The 14,808-nt window shown below is 35.2% G+C and overlaps 1 protein-coding gene across 2 annotated transcripts in view; it reads left to right on the top strand.

The window, feature by feature from the left end:
* Positions 1-14,808, top strand: part of SYNPO2 (synaptopodin 2) — a 195,185-nt gene that overhangs the window by 57,800 nt on the left and 122,577 nt on the right. The window contains exon 1 of one of the 2 annotated variants that reach the window (XM_037830555.1): positions 12,238-12,357. The exons of the other annotated variant lie outside the window; for it this stretch is intronic. The gene's annotated coding sequence lies outside the window, so the exon portion shown is untranslated. Of the gene's footprint in view, positions 1-12,237; positions 12,358-14,808 lie in introns of those variants that run through there. 2 annotated transcript variants of the gene reach the window in all.

The following is a 14,808-nucleotide window of genomic DNA, read 5'->3' on the forward strand; positions in this document are numbered from 1 at the left end:
TCTCTTGTGAAAAAGGCAACAATTTTTTGTAACTTTTTATTTTGGTATAATTTCAAATTTACAGAAGAATTTTGAGAGCAGAAAAAGGAAATTTCATATACCCTTTACTAGATTCACCATTTCATCAATTGCTTGATTTTATCCCTTTTGCTTTATCATTTTCTCTCTTTATGTACATTTTTCCTCTTTTTTTGCTGAACCATTTGAATGTTAGGTGTAGACATAATGCCTCTTTGCCAAATACATAAAAAGTACATCAGTGTATATTTCCTAAGAACATAGACATTTTCGTACATTGCCACAGTACAATGATTAAAATCAATAAATTTAATTTTGGCACAAACTATCACCTCATCCACAGATCATATTCAAATTCTGTCAATTGTTCCAACAGTGTTCTTTATAGCTAGTTTTTAAACCTGCCTAGGATCCAATCCAGGATCACATATTATATTTAGTTGTCTTATCTCTTTAGTCTAGTTTAATCTGGAATAGTTCCTCAGCCTCTCTTTGTCTTTCTTGTCCTTGATATTTTAGAAATGTGTGGGCTATTTAATTTGTAGGCAACTAATAAATACAGAAGGAATGACGTGCTTGGGAAATTATCAACACATGCTAATAATACTAATGGGTTAAACTTTGAATGTGCTACAGAATATTTACATAGTCTTAAAGTAGAAAATTACTTATTTTTCATGCAGGGAACAATAGTAACTTTGCTTTGGAGATACCTGGAGAATACCACTTAACCAAGTGAATAAAGTTAACATCACCAATGTGGGAGCAAACTTACATCTGGTGCCTACCAATATGACGCACCGAGAAGAACACAATTCAAGGAGATGGAGGAAAATACGGCTAAAGAGATAAGGGATATTAAGAAGACAATCTGCAAGCATAAAGAAGAATTTTAAAGTATATAAAGAGGCATAACAGAAATTATGGGGAAGAAAGGCACAGCAGAAGAGATTAAAAAATATACTAGAGGCATACAACAGCAGAGTTGAACAGGCAGAAGAAAGATTCAGTGAATGAGAAGACAGGATAATTGAAATATTATAGACAGAAGAACAGAGAAAAGAATGGAAAAAATTTAGCAGGGTCTCAGAGATTTGAATGATACCACAAAGCACATGAACATACACGTCATTGTTGTCTCAGGGGAAGAAAAAGGAAAAAGGGCAGAAAGAATATTTGAGGAAATAATGGCTGAAATTTTCCCAACTCTTTTGAAAGACACAAATATACATGTCCAAGAAACACAACATATACTGCAAATAGAATAAATCTAAATAGACCTACTGAGACACTAACTAATCAGAATGTCAAATGCCAAAGATAAAGAGAGAATCCTGAAAGCAGCAAGAGAAAATTCATCATATATGAGGGTTCTGCAATAACACTAAGTTCCAATTCCTCACCAGAAACCAAGGATGTGAGAAGGCAGTGGTATGATATATTTAAGGTATTGAAAGAGAAAAACTGCCAGCCAAGAATTTTTTATCTGGCAAAACTTCCTCCAAATTGAGGGAGAGTTTAAAATAGTCACAGGTAAACAGAACCTGAGACAGTTCATCAACAAGAGACTGCCCTACGGGAAATACTAGAGGGAGTTCTGCAGACTGAAAGGAAAAGACAGAAAGGAGGTTTGGAGGAGAGTGTAGAAATGCAGAGTATCAGTAAGGGTAATTAAAAGGATTAAAAGAGATAAAAAATAAGACATGACATATAAAAACTAAAGAATAAAATGGGTGAAGTACTGCCTAGATAATAATATCATTGAATGTTAATGAATTAAACTCCCTAATCAAAAGACACAGATTGGCAGAATCAATAAAAAAGGACGATCCATCTATAGATGCTGTTTACAAGAGACTCACTTTAAACCCAAGGACACAAATAGGTTGAAAGTTAAATGTTAGAAAAAGATATTCCATGCAAATAGTAACCAAAAAGAGCTAAGTTAGCTATAGTAATATCTGACAAAATAGACTTTAAATGCAAAACTGTTAGGAGACAAAGAAGGACATAATATATAAATAAAAGAGGCAATGCACCAAGGAGAAATAACAATCATAAATATTTATGCACCTAACCAAAGTGTCCCAAAATACATGAGGCAAACACTGGCAAAACTGAAGGGAGAAATAGTCGCCTCTACAATAATAGTTGGAGACTTCAATACACTGCTCTCATCAATAGATAGAGCATATAAACAGGCTATCAATAAGGAAATAGAATTTGAATAGTAAGATAAATAAACTACATCTTATAGAAATATACAGAGCAATGCAGTCTAAAACAACATTCTTTTCAGTGTGCAAGGATCATTCTCCAGGATAGACCACATGTTGGGTCACAAAACAATTCTAAATAAATTTAGAAAGAGTGAAGTTGTACAAAGCACTCCCTCTGACCTTAATGGAATGAAGTGGATAGCAATAACATGCAGAGAACCAGAAAATTCACAAATATATGATGGTTGAACAACATACTTGTAAACAATCAGTGGGTCAAAGAAGAAATTGCAAGGGAAATCAGTAAATATCTTGAGATGAATGAAAATGAGAACACAAACTTCAGAACAATGGGATGCAGTGAAGGCAGTGCTGAGAGGGAAATATATAGCCCTAACACCTCCTTAAAAAAAGAAGAAAGAGCTAAAATCAAAAACCAGATGCACACATGGAGGAACTAGAAAAAGGACATAAAATTAAACCCAAAGCAAGCAGATGAAAAGAAATAGCAAAGATTAGAGTCAAAATAAATGAAATTGAGAATAAAGAAACTATAGAATCAGCAAAACTAAAAGTTGGTTCTTTGAGAGGATCAATAAAATTGACAAACTCTTGGCTAGACTGGCAAAAAAAAAAAAAAAATAGAGAAGGTAAAAATAAATAAAATCAGAATGAGAGGGAGGACATTACTACTGACCCCACCAAAATTTTAAAAAGTGGATATGATAGACAACTGTATGCCAACATTAGACAACTTAGCTGAAATGCAAAAATTCCTAAAAACACACAAACAACCTATACTGACTCTAGAAGAAATAGAAGATCTCAACAGACCGATTACAAGTAAAGGCCATCATCCATCAAAACTCCCTGCAAAGAAAAGCCCAGAACCAGATGGCTTCGCAGGTGAAGTCTACCAATTATTCCCAGAAGAATTAATACCAATCCTGCTCAAACTATTCCAAAAAAAATTGAATAGAAGAGTGTACTACCTAACTCATTCTACAAAGCCAGCATCACCACATGACTTAAACATGAGGGTTATTTTTTCTTTCAAATAAAGTTCAATCTGGAGGAATACAATATGTTTTACTTAAAATCCTACAAAGAAAACAACACATCTCGATTTTCCTTGTTTTAGGCAGTGATTCTTTACAGGAGGTAATTTTGCCCTGCAGGAGACATTATAACTAGCATCTAGTGGGTAGAGGACCTGGATGATGCTGAACATCCTACAATGCACAGGACAGTCCCCCACAATGAAGAATTACCCAGCTGTAAATGTCAATTGTGCTGACATTTAAAACCCCTGTGTTAGAGGATGATGTTCTGTGAGAAGACTCGACACAACCAGCCGTGTCCCCTGACTCCTCCACGAAGCAATTACAAGTTAGCTAACTGATATCTGAGAAGTAGATAGCAGCCCTGAGGGGGAAAGTAATTTTTCAGTGGAGTAAACGTGGCAGCTACAAGCCCTGAGATGCAAGGGACTTAGTACATGAGCAAATACAGTTAAAGACAAAAATGTGAGTGAGTTGAAACATAGCAAGGCACTGGGGTCAGGGCTTAAGATGATCTCCTAAATAGGGTGGTATATGGGAAAAAGTACATCTAATGTATATATGTATGTATACTTCTTACCTGACAGTTAAAAGGTATCAATTAATAAATTAACAAAAGTGATGTAAGGAAGGAGGACAATCATACAGAATCATGCAGTCTGGAGGATTATTGCTCTCTTTAAAATTGGAGTTCTTCTCTTATGTCAACATGCCGCCATTGATCAAAGTGGTGCTACCACACCTTTTTGAACTGTCTTCAGAGCCTTTGTGATTTCTTACTCATCAGTGGTGGTAAAACATTGTCCTTGGAGGTGGAAATTTGATTTTGGGGAAAAGATCAAGTTATTTGGGCCTAAATATGGTGAGCAAGGAAAGTCATCCATATTCCTAATACCATTTTAATAAAAATTGAGGACAGACTATAAATTAAATAAATCTGACTGTAAAGGCAATTCTAAAAGGAGTTTTAGAAATGTCTTGAGCAAAGTCATCATCGTTGGAGTATGTGTGTGGCCTCTCAAGATGACCATTTCTAGGAGATAAGCTCATGGTGAGGTGTGTTAAAACATGACTTGATAGTCATACTGTTTTCAGTGCTACATACATACTTGGAAGTAACACGGCGTTTGTGTGCAACCAAATTTCTGTGAGAATGCTTAGGGCAAGTTTTACTGCACTTTTTTTAAAAATGTTAATGTTAATTTTAAAGCTGTGATACTACACTTCAAAATCTGGGAATTCCTAGTTTAAACAAGGATATATTTAAGTTTTTTCCTCAGTTGTCAGCTTTACTTTGGCCACATAGGCCCAATTTAGGATGGCTCTTCAGTGTTAGATTGAGTGCATGTTAAGCATACTTGAGATCAATTGGTATTATGGCAGAATTAATATAACTACAAGTGTACTCCCAGGAGAATACCAGTTCATCCCAGTTTGCCTGGGACTGTCTGTCTTTCAAAACTGAAAGTCCCACTTCCTGGGAAACTCCTCAACCCCGGTCCAACTAAGATTAGTCATCCAAATTCCCAGTAAAAATAAAACAATGGCTCTCCATGATAAATAAAGGAAAAGGACATATCCATTTTGGGAGTAGCCTAACAACTTGAGTCAAACGGCAACATATTTCAGCTGAAACTAAGCTGAGCCAATCACTAACTTATTCTGGTTCAAACAAGTGAGAAATTCTGTTTTATGGCACTGGCTCAGGCCATAATATAATATTATTATAATAATATAATATATATAATAATATATTATAAAATAATATAATTAGTTTTATCCATCAGGCTTACCATATTTGTTTTGGTCCTCTTCATAGAAATATTTTGACAACTAATGTCCTCGGGCGTGGAAATGATTGGCTGATTTAGTTTTCAATGGCTTTGTAGTTTGGATGTAATGATTATATAGAAATGCCTGAAAAATCCATTGTGGTGGAGTTTAGCTGAGTTAACATTCAAAATATACCTCCATTCAGTAGGTATTTAGAGTTTTAGAGGTAGAGAGAGGATGTTGTGGTGGTTAACCACTGGAAGCAGGAGGACCTGTGTTTGCATCCTGACTTTCTCGTTGCTGGTGCGTGACCTTGAACTAGTATTTGCCTTTTTAAACTTCACTTTCTTCATAAAATAACAAAGCAAGCAAACAGCAGGCATGATTATGGTATTCATCTTCTGGAATTGATGATTATTAAATGAGATAATGAATATAAAATACTTAATGCTGTGCCCAGTACACAGTAAGCACTCAATCAATGTGAGCCATTATATGCACCTACCCAAAGTTTCTGTAATAGTATTTTCTGATTTCACTTCAGAGTCACACTGTCTCTTTAATTTATTTCCTATCCGTACTCTTTGCAGAAGTATGATGTTAAAGAAATATACAAAGAACATAAGGAATTCTGAAAGGGTGTTTTACTGTATATCAGTCTAGGCTTTAAAGAACCACATAGTATTTCTTTAAGAGAATAAAATAAAACCCTTTTGCAAATGTCCCCAGATCCAAATGGGGTAAAGAAAAAACAAGACTTTAAATCTAAAACTGCATAATTTAAAAAAAAACAACAAAAAGGGCTATTGAGTTATTAACTATTGGAACCAGATTTGAACTACTTTCTAATATGTCTTGCAAGTGACTTTATGTATATCTTAGGCAGGAGACATGGAAACATATTTTACTTCAGACAACAAAGTAAGATGTGTTATTCATATCTTTTAAGGTTAAGATGTTAGACACCAAAATGTGACACGTAAGATGTTATGCCCAGAATTGTCCTATATAGTCATCTTTCATTCCATAACATACTGACTTCAGTACTAGGGTTCTACATGCATAGAATCAAAATAGCCCAAAATTTGTCCCTCAAAAGTTTCTCTTATCTTTCTGTATGGGCTGTTGAAAAAGTTATGGTAATAGATGGTGGTAATGGTACCACAACATTGTGAAAGTAATTAATGCCACTGAATTGTACACATAAAAGTGGTTGAAGTGGCAAATTTTATTGTATATATATCTATCCACAATAAAATTAAATCTTTATCTTATAACTGTTTTTGAAGGCAGTTATTTGACTTTAACACTGGAAAATTCGTGGAAAAACAGCAAAATGAGCCTATGTCAGGGCATTGTAGATGGGGGGTAGGTGGTGTCATGTGTCCATCTACCAAGATAACTAGGAGGCATGCCTGAGTCAATGGTTCCCATCAAAGTCAGATGAAAAGAAAAAGGAGGACGAGGGGAGGATAGATGGGGGAATAGGCTTCAATCTAGAAAGTTCCCCATGTAAAATACTACAAGTGGGTCCAGATGCTATAAGCTTAAAAATACATATTCTGCTGTAGTGTATATGTTATTTTCTGTATAACTTTGAAGGTTGAGTGGGAAGGTATGAAACCAGTCAAAAACAGCACTTTCTTGCCAGAATGAGAACTCAAGGTGTGCTGTTTTGTGAGCTCCTGTGCTATTTTGAATACAACTGGCAGATGATTAGGAGACATCAGTGAACTTCCCCTTCTTTCTGTGACCGAGTTTTACAAATCAGCCACCCGAAAGGAAGAGACCACCTCTCAAAGATTTCTACACTTTGGCAGCAGACCCTAGGTTCATCACTGCCTTCCTATGTAAGCCCCCCATGTCATCTGTTCATGCTCTGTTAAAGTCTCACTATAAAATTAAAATAGTAATTGATTGTCCCCTTTATGATTATTACACTTTATTAGAATTGGAGTAATACATCTATATCTTCATTAATATTGTTGGGGATTGTAAAATACTAGAAAATTATACTAAAGTATAAATTCACTCTAAAGTTTCAAATCTATTAAAAGTAATTTAGCTTTACTCTAATTTAACTTTTCTCTAAATGTCTCATGGAAAGTGCTGAGAGAATGCTATGAGTTCTTTGAGAATGAAATTAATAAAATGCTTTCTATTTTTCCATAAATATCAGCATGGTTAAAAGAATCTTTAGGATAAGACTTTTAGCTGACCACTTGTTTCACTGAATGATTAGTTGCTGTGATTATGTAAAATCACAGCTAAATTTTTGGAACCAAACACTCCTCTTAATCTCTCTGCCCTATCAAAATGAATATTTTGCTGGTGTGTTAGGTTTTACAAGAGATTGCATTGTTACTTGGCTTCAAGTCAGTTCAATTCATCTTTAAACAGATTGATTGGATTCTATGAACTTCAGAGGCTCTGGTGATATACTTCTCTATCATCTACGTATTATCTCTGTTACAGCCAGATGGGGAGAATGGTTTACATCAGGCACAATGTATATTTGAACAATAAGGTCACAAGCAGAGTTATATTACCTTTTATGGGCAGTGACTCATGTTGTAACGTGTTGCAGCCTTCTCTTTTAAGCTACACAGCAAAAGGGGCATGGCCGCTTTGTTTTTATGCCTGGATTCCTATAAGATATTATTTTCCAAGCATGTTCCATGTCAACAGCTGGAGCCCTATTCAAAGCAGTGTTTCCTCTTCAAGTGCAGAGGAGGAAGGTGACCTTTAGTTCCAGTCCTCTTAAGTTTGATTAAAGCCACCTGAAATAAGCTTACTGCTTCAAACTCTTCTTTATCCTCGGTCGTCTTCAGCTCTTCCTCTCCCTATAAGGTCAGGATCTATAGTCAGTTTTATATTTACAAAGTCTAGCCCAGAAGTAATATTCACACTTATGCTTTAGAGTTGATTCCCCCTTTACAAGCCAATTTTGAACCATATGGAAAATTAGAACAACAAACTACAACTTAATGGACTGGGACAGTTTAATTCTGACACTTAAGTTCTGATAGGAATTGCTTCTGTAGTCTGTATGTCTGTATCATTTAAGTACAGTGTAACTCAGGAATTGGCATGATTTAAATGATACCGAGTGGACTGGGTATAATTATGATGATAGTCTAATTGCCTCTCCTTGTTTAATGCCATCTTAGTGTTTGGGATTCTCACTAATGTTTGATATTTCCAGCAAAGCATAAAGAATTTTAAAGGTCTGTAATGTTCCAAAGGAAAGTTCTTTAGTTAGTTAACTCTGTAAGCAAAAAACAACAAAAAACTCTTTCCCTTCTGTAAAATTTGTTTTAAAGAGAGGTTCAACCTGGTTGGTGTGGAGCTCTGTTTCATTTCATATTTCCAGCAATGATTTTTAAAAGACGAAATTTTTAGTGTTAGTCAGTTGTACCAATAGGGTCCAGGTTGCTAACTTCTTGTTTCTTACAAACCAAATTAGGAACAAATGAACCAGCACAAGATAAAAATCAGCAGTAGGTGTGGTAGGTAAATTTTCTTAAGGATGAAAAGGAAGTAGTTGGGACATAAGGTGCCCAACGGTCATGTTTTACCAAACTGAATCTCATACTTGAGCATGAACCAGAATTATCTGGTGAGCTTGTTAAAACACACATCACTGCCCACCCTCCCATAATTTCTGATTCAGTAGATTTGGGGGCAGTCTGAAAATTTGCATTTTGAATAAGTTCTAAGGTTTTGCAGCTGCTGCTGGTCCAGGGACCATACTTTGAAAATTATCGTTTAACCCAAACAGACCCTCCTGGGAGCACAGCACAAACTGAGGGCTTGGCAGTCAGTGCTTTTTACCCTAAGTAACGTCCCTCTGCCAACGCCAAAATGAAAGAGCACTTTCTCCTTCAAATGCCATATTCACTTTCTGTTTTTATTCCAGCCATACTCTTTTCCCATCATACCCAATCCCCTTACTGTGCATGGCGAATCCATATAAATACATACAAGTTTTTATGGTATGAAAGAATTAATGGATATCAATTTGCAATTACAATTCATGATTACTATTTACAATTAAGGTGAATACCATTTCATGTTACTCAGTTGCACTTTCTAGGTAGTTCTAATGGGTTGCCAGGATTAAGAAGTATTGGAAACCCTACCCATTTATTATCATCCCCTAACAGGTGAAAAGTGTTTCTTGGGAGACAAAAAAATCTTAAGTATTACAATGGCTTGTGGGCCTCTAAAAGGCCAGAGTACATAAAAAGATGCATAGTATAAACATGGCACTAACAAGGGGGGATGAGAGGTAATTAAGAAAAAATATCTCAAAAGACTCCTTAGAAAGTAATAATGAAAAAAATGGTTGAAGAAATAAACCCACATATTCATGCCCAATTTATTTTTGACAAGGGTACCAAGGACATTCAATGGGAAAATAATAGTTGCTTCAACAAAAGATGCTGGGAAAATTGGCAGTTCACATGAAAAAAAGTGAAGATGAACCCTTCCCTACACCATATACAAAAATTAACTCAAACCAGATCAAGGACCTAAATATGACCAAAAACCATAAAACTCTTAGAAGAAATCACGGTAAAATCTTGGATTTGGCAATGATTTCTTAGATATGACACTGAAAGCATGAGTAACAAAAGAAAAAATAGATAAACTGGACTTCATAAAAATTTAAAACTTTCGTGCCTCAAAGGACATTATCAAGAAATGAAAGAACCTACAGAATGGGAGAAAATAGTTGCAAATCATATATCTGATAAGGTTTATTATCCAGAATATATAAAGCAGTCCTACAACTCAACATGAAAAAGAAACAACTCAATTTAAAAATGGACAAGGGACTTAAATAGACATTCTCCAAAGAAAGTATACAAATAACCAATAAGCACACGAAAAGATGCTCAATATCATTAGCCATTATGGAAATGCAAATCATAAGCACAATGAAATAACACTTCACAGTCACTAAGATGGCTATTATTTTTTAAAAATGGAAAAAAAGTGTTAGAGAGGATGAGGGAAATATTGGAACTGTGGTACATTGTTAGTGGGAATGTAAATTGGTGTAGCCAATGTGAAAAACGGTTTGGCAGTTCTTCAAAAAGTTAAAGATAGAATTACCATATGACCCAGAAATTCCATCAGAATATGAATTTCTAGCAGAAATAAATTTCCGATACATGCTACAACGTGGATGAACTTCGAAAACATGTTGAGTGAAATAAGCCAGAAATGAAAGGACAAATAATGAATAGTTCACTTTATATGAAATATCTAGAATAAGCGAATTCACAGAGACAGAAAGTAGATTGGAAGTTACCAGGGGCCAGGGTAGGGTAGGGAATGGGGAATTATTGCTTAATGGGTACAGAGTTCCTGTTTGGAGAGATGAGAAAGGTTTGGTAATGTATGGTGATGAGGGTAGCATGACATTGTGAATATATTTAATACCAGTTAATTGTACACTTAAAAATGGATAAAATGGGAAATTTTACTATATATACATATATATAATTATCATTTTAATTTGTAATAATACATTTATTTGCACATATCTAAAAGAAAATAAATATAATAATATAAAAAGAAAAAAAGAAAAGGTTGAGAACATCACCTTAACCTATGAGATTACTGTTTGTTTTTGCTGGTCTGACTTCTTTCCAATATGCAGTGTAAATCTAGTTGAACTGTTTTGCAGATATTGGTAGGAAAAATAGCATTTTTAAACTCTGTTACATGTTAATTACCTAGCTAGTGCTTTTACATATATTTTCGAGTTCATCCTTATAATCCTGTGTTTTTCCTTCATAATATACTCCATGATTATTAAGTAGTTTTACTTAATTTCAGCCTCGATTCCATTTTGAAAATCTTTTATAATGAAAATAACTATTATCTTCATGAGACCTACAGGAAAATTTCATTTGAAGCTGTAAGGCAACCAGGGGTTTCAAATTGCTTTCATTTTAAACAGTCATGAAATGCATTTAATCGAGTTTGAAAAACATAACACTCCATTAAAAGAAATAATAGAAAACAACCTCCACATCTTGTTCTCAATAGTACTATTTTAATAAAATGTCCTAAAAAATTATCATTTTGTTAATTTGTAATAATTCAGTTCTAGAGTCTAACAGCCACAAAAAAAGGCAAATATATTAAAATATCTATGGCTATGTATTATGTTTTGCTGTTTACAAGAGTGTGGGTTGTATCCCAGAAATACTTTGTTTATAGTTTAGAGCTATTAGCTACATTTGTTGTGGAAGGGAGAGAGATATTCAAATGTTGTGAAGATAAAGGAACGGGGCCCTATCATGTCTGGTCCATTCCTACACAAACCAAGTATAGAGTTATCCATGTCTTCATGTTATTGTGTAGTAGGTCAAGGATAATCAGGGAGATTCTTTGGGTGGGAGCAGATAGAGGGAAGATTTTATTGACACTGTGACCTGGTGTTTTGTATCTTCTGTTTTATATCTCTGTGTGCTTGGCTGTGCAGACACAATTGGGATTGATGGAAGTTCAGAGGAAAGGATCTGTTACTAGACGACACCAGTACATGAAGAGACAACAAGTCTGCTGGGGCTTGAGCTTCAAAATAGGATCAGCAGTTTTATTATTGCTAAAGTCATTCTTATTGTTCAACACAAAGAAGGCGGCCTTATATCCTGAAAAAAAACTGGGCTGTATAGTCAAGCAGGTCAGAGCTGAAATTGTAACTCAGCTATTTACTAGCTATGCAGCCTTGGGCAAGAATTGTTAATTCTCTAAGCCCTAGTTTTTTCATCATAAAAGTTATAATATCTACTTGAGACAGGAAACAAAGAAAACACAGGAAACAGATGAAGATTAAAATATAAACTTTAAGAAAGCTAATTTAAGCTGAATTTAAGGATGTGGCTAAGATGTGTAGCCACAATGAAATTTGAAATATTTCAGCCCAGAATTAAACTTCCCCACCCAGTCTGAGGCAGAGCTGAAGCCCACTCTTTAGGTTTATCCAATGGACTAAATGATGATGCCTCCTGCGTACAGCGGCATCCTGAGTATGGGGGAGACCCAGAAGGGGCGGATCTGAGCTAGGCTTTTCCCAGGCTCAACAATCAGAGAAGGCAATTGTCCTCCTCCTTGAAGAGTAAGTAAGGATGGTAGAAAAGGTGACAGTAGTCTCCCTCCCCCCAAGGAAATATTAGAAGGGAGGAATGGAAATCTTTCTATGCTACTTTGAAGATTACTGTGAAGATAAATTACAGATGATACATGCAAAAGTGCCTTGGTGAACGGTGAGCATTTTAAAAGGAGAGAGATAAATTAATCAAGATTTCATTTACTACATATGGATTGTTCCTTCTTTTGATACTGAAATATAGTGTAAAAGCTTTGTTTTTTAATCTTAAATTTTTTTAATCTACTCTACAGGATTTAGAGATTAATAAACCTTTTAATTCATGAAAAAGGGGGATGTTCTGCTTAAATCCAAGTTACATGTAATTATGTATTCTGAATAAACTTTCATTGATTTTAGGTAGGATTCTCATATTCCATTCCAGTAGGGCTGCAAATTGGTGACAATGCCAGAAATAATGTAAAACCAATCCACAAATATGAGTCTTGTGTTATTATTTCCATTGTTACTGTTGGTATTTTAGTTAATCACTTTGGATGGTTAATATTTAATTCCTCTTTTTAGAGAGAACAGTTTAGCACATTCTTCATTATTATATGCACAGGTCAACAATACAGAATTTGGTATCTTTCAGCAAGTATACTAATATATACTGTTTATCAAGTGCTTTATGTATCAGCTACTTTACAAAACGTTGCTTCTAAACTTTTAACAACCCTGGAAGGAATTAATATTATCCCCATTTTATAAAGGAAACAACTAGAGCTCAGAGAGGTTGAGTAATTTGCCCTAAATTATACAGATTGAAGGTAGTAGAAACCAGTTTCTAAGCCAGGATTCTACAAAGCTCCTTTCTTCCGTTTATATATGCCCCTTTTGCCTCCCTATGGGAAGGAAGTAAACAAAACAAACAAGGTTGTAGCTCATTAGCATACCTAATTAGATGTCACTTTGGAGTTTTACTTTTAATAGACGTATATAAGGGATAGGACAACAACCTTTTTTTTTTTTTAACCCTTATATTAGGAGTTTAAATTCATTACTCATTTTCAGATAAAATGTTTGGTTGATTCATTCAAACTATGTTGAGAGTTTAGAGAAAATTGAAACAAGTTTTCCTTCACCAATTCTAATCTGATGCCTGTAATGGGCACACCATTGTTTTAATGGTTCTACAGTGCCTTGGACTTTTCTTTTCATACAATTCATCACACTTAGAAATTTTGTTTTAAAGTATTTGTCAGGTTCTAAGCCCTGATGAGGCATTGACTGTTTGCTTGGTCACCACTTTATTCTTCATTGCGAGGGCAGGGTCTGGACCGTTAAATATTCGTTGACTACTGGAATGAACTAATTAATGACTAAAGGCTTAGGAGTCTCAGAAATGACTGGTAGAGGTATTGTTAACTTCAGGCAAGAAAAAGAGATTCTGCAGGACCCAGCCTTCCTCCAACTTCAGGTTTTCTGTTTGATAATTAAACATTACTCATAACTGTGCACATCACGTGGCTTTCAACACTTTTTACCACATAGAATATCTGTAGCTGTAGTTTCATAATTTGCATATATAGCTGCAAAATCACCACCATGGTTATTATAGCCTCCTAGGAATTAATATTAGCTGCCAACAATCACTAAAGTGAAGGACATAAGCCGACATTAAATTGGGTGTTGATGAGCTTTGTGGAGAATCAGTGATGTTGTATCTCCCCCACTCCTCTCCAGTGACTTCTTCTCCAAGAAAAATGGATCCCTCTGGGCTTGGTAGGAAATAGAACAGAATGCAAAAAGTTGGAACAGAGCCTGTGTCTGTCTCCCTTCCTCTGTCTGTGTCTCTCTGTCTCTCTGCCTCATTCTCTCTCTCTCCTTTTTCTCTGTCTCCTTTCTCACTCTCTCTCTCTCTCTCTCCTTCACACGTGCGCACACATGCACGCACACACACACACACAAAGATTCCTGGCCTGGCCTTTTTCTGTCTGCCTTCCTGACACCTGTCTGTCTACCTGGTACTACTCTTCTCTCAGATTCTACACCTAACTTCTTAGCATTACCAATTACTTATGCTCTTCTTCACATATAGGTTTTACTCTTACAAACTATAATTTTATTTCAGTTTTTAGAAGATATAAATATGAGTTTCATGTAATCATTTTTTATAGTCCACATGTGTCTTTGAAACAAAAAGGCATTTTAAAAACTAGCAGTTTACCTACAGATGTGCCTTAAACATCTTCATTATTCAGCGGTGGGTTTCTCCACCCCCCATTGTTTTCTCTTTTTTTTTTTTCTTTTTTAAACTTAAAGAAGATTATTCATGGAGAAAGTCCTAGAGCAGGTTTCCAAACTGAAAACAAATTGTAATACAAAGCAGTCTTTTATATAGGCTCATTATTACCATCTAAGGAATATGCCTGTCTCAATTGTGAAAGGATGTTCAACCAAAAATGGGCATTTTTACTCTGGCCAAAGTCTTGACTGAAAATAAGTGTGCCACCCATCTCTCTGTCTCAGAGAACAGTCGTATGCAGCCAGGAAGAGAAAAATGAAAAGCTGAGGCAACCTGAGGTGTAATTCAGGCATATTGCCCCTAAGCTGAAAGGGGAAAAAA

The sequence above is a fragment of the Choloepus didactylus genome, chromosome 3 (genome assembly GCF_015220235.1).
Source record: "Choloepus didactylus isolate mChoDid1 chromosome 3, mChoDid1.pri, whole genome shotgun sequence".
Taxonomy (NCBI): domain Eukaryota; kingdom Metazoa; phylum Chordata; class Mammalia; order Pilosa; family Megalonychidae; genus Choloepus; species Choloepus didactylus.